Source organism: Psammomys obesus, unplaced genomic scaffold, assembly GCF_907164565.1.
Source record: "Psammomys obesus unplaced genomic scaffold, mPsaObe1.curated_primary_1811, whole genome shotgun sequence".
NCBI classification, from domain to species: Eukaryota; Metazoa; Chordata; class Mammalia; order Rodentia; family Muridae; genus Psammomys; species Psammomys obesus.
In genome coordinates, this window is record NW_026596079.1 from 11048006 (window position 1) to 11050643 (window position 2638).

Genomic DNA, 2638 nt, shown 5'->3' on the forward strand with positions numbered 1-2638 from the left:
ATGAGCTACATCTTTGCAGGGGTTCTAGGTTACCTCCATGAATAGTCCTTGGTTGGAGTATGAGTCTCTGCGAAGTTCCCTGTGTTCAAATTTTCTTGTTCTGTTGCTCTCCTTGTGGAGTTCCTGTCCTCTCCAGCTCTTGCTACTTCCCACTTCTTACATAAAATTCCATTCACTCTGCCCAACAGTTGGCCATCAGGATCAGCATCTGCTTTGATAGTCTGCAGGGCAGAGGCTTTCAGAGGCCCTCTGTGGCAGGTTCCTAGGTTGTTTTCTGTTTTCTTCTTCTGGCTTTCAGAGGCCCTCTGTAGCAGGTTCCTAGGTTGTTTCCTGTTTTCTTCTTCTTCTGATGTCCATCCTCTTTGCCTTTCAGGATGGGGATTGAACATTTTAGTTAGGGTCCTCTCTTTTGCTTAGTTTGTTTAGATGTACCGATTTTAGTGGGTTTATCCTATGTTGGATGTTTATATGAGTGAGTATATACTGTGTGTGTCTTTTTGCTTCTGGGACAACTCACTGATTCTTTCCAGGTCCCACTATTTACCTGCAAATTTCATGATTTCCTTATTTTTCATTGCTGAGTAATACTCCATTGTATAGATGTACCACAATTTCTGCATCCATTCTTCAGTTGAAGGGCATCTGGACTGTTTCCAGCTTCTGGCTATTACAAATAAAGCTGCTACAAACATGGTTGAGCAAATGTCCTTTTTGTGTACTTGAGCCTCTTTTGGATATATGCCTAGGAGTGGTATGGCTGGATCTTAAGGAAGCACTATTCCTAGTTGTCTGAGAAAGCACCAGATTGATTTCCAGAGTGATTATACAAGTTTACATTCCCACCAGCAGTGGAGAAGGGTTCCCCTTTCTCCACAGCCTCTCCAGCATGTGTTGTCACTTGAGTTTTTCATCTTGGCAATTCTGATAGGTGAAATCTCAGGGTTGTTTTGATTTGCATTTCCCTAATGCTTAATGACGTTGAACATTTCTTTAAGTGTTTCTCTGCCATTCGATATTCCTCTACAGAGAGTTCTCTGTTTAGCTTTGTTCCCCATTTTTTAAGTGGATTACTTGGTTTGCTGCTTTTCAGCTTCTTTAGTTCTTTATATATACTGGATATGAGTCCTCTGTCAGATAAAGGGTTGGTAAAGATTCTTTCCCAATGTATAGGCAGTTGCTTTGTTTTGATGACAGTGTCCTTTGCTTTACCGAAGCTTTTCAGTTTCATGAGGTCCCATTTATTGATTGTTGCTCTTAGAGCCTGTGCTGTTGGTGTTCTGTTCAGGAAGTTTTCTCCTGTACCAATGAGTTCTAGGGTATTCCCCACTTTTTTTTCTAGCCGATTTAATGTCTCTGGTTTTATGTTGAGTTCTTTGATCCAGTTGGACTTCAGTTTTGTGCAGGGTGATAAGTATGGATCTATTTTCATTTTTCTACATGTAGACATCCAGTTGGACCAGGACCATTTGTTGAAGATCTTTTTTCCATTGTATGGCATTGGCATCTTTGTCAAAATTCAGGTGTCCATAAGTGTGTGGGTTTATTTCTGGGTCTTCTGTTCGGTTCCATTGATCCACCATTCTGTTTCTATGCCACTACCATGCAGTTTTTATAACTGTTGCTCTATAGTACAGCTTGAGATCAGGGATGGAGATACCTCCAGAAGATCTTTTATTGTAGAGGATTGTTTTAGCAATTCTGCGTTTCTTGTTATTCCATTTGAAGTTGAGAATTTTTCTTTCCAGGTCTGTAAAGAATTGTGTTGGCAATTTGATGGGAATTACATTAAATCTGTAGATTGCTTTAGGTAAGATGGCCATTTTTACTATGTTAATCCTGCCAAGCCATGAGCATGGGAGATCTTTCCATCTTCTCATATCTTCTTCTAATTCTTTCTTTAGAGACTTGAAATTTTTTTCATACAAGTCTTTGACTTGCTTGGTTAAGGTTGCACCAAGGTAGTTTATGTCATTTGTGGCTATTGTGAAGGGTGTTGTTTCCCTAATTTCTTTCTCAGCCCTTTTGTCTTTTGTATACAGGAGTGCTACTAATTTTTTTTGAGTTACTTTTGTATCCAACCACTTTGCTGAAGGTGTTTATCAGCTGTAGGAGTTCCCTGGTAGAGTTTTTGGGGTCACTCATGTATACTATCATATCATCTGCAAATAGTGATAGTTTGACTTCCTCCTTTCCCATCTGTATCCCCTTGATCTCCTTCAACTGTCTTATTGCTCTAGCAAGGACTTCCAGAACTATGTTGAAGAGATATAGAGAGAGTGGGCAGCCTTGTCTTGTCCCTGATTTCAGTGGGATTGCTGTAAGTTTTTCTCTGTTCAGTTTGATGTTGGCTATAGGCTTGCTGTATATCGCCTTTACTATGTTTAGATATGTGCCTTGTATCCCTGATCTCTCCAGTACTTTAAACATGAATGGATGTTGGATTTTGTCAAATGCTTTTTCAGCTTCTAGGGAGATTATCATGTGGTTTTTTTCTTTCAGTTTGTTAATTGGTGGATCACCTTGATGGATTTCTGTATACTGAACCACCCCTGTATACCTGGGATGAAGCCTACTTGGTCATAGTGGATAATATCTTTGATGTGTTCTTGGATCCGGTTTGCAAGTATTTTGTTAAGTA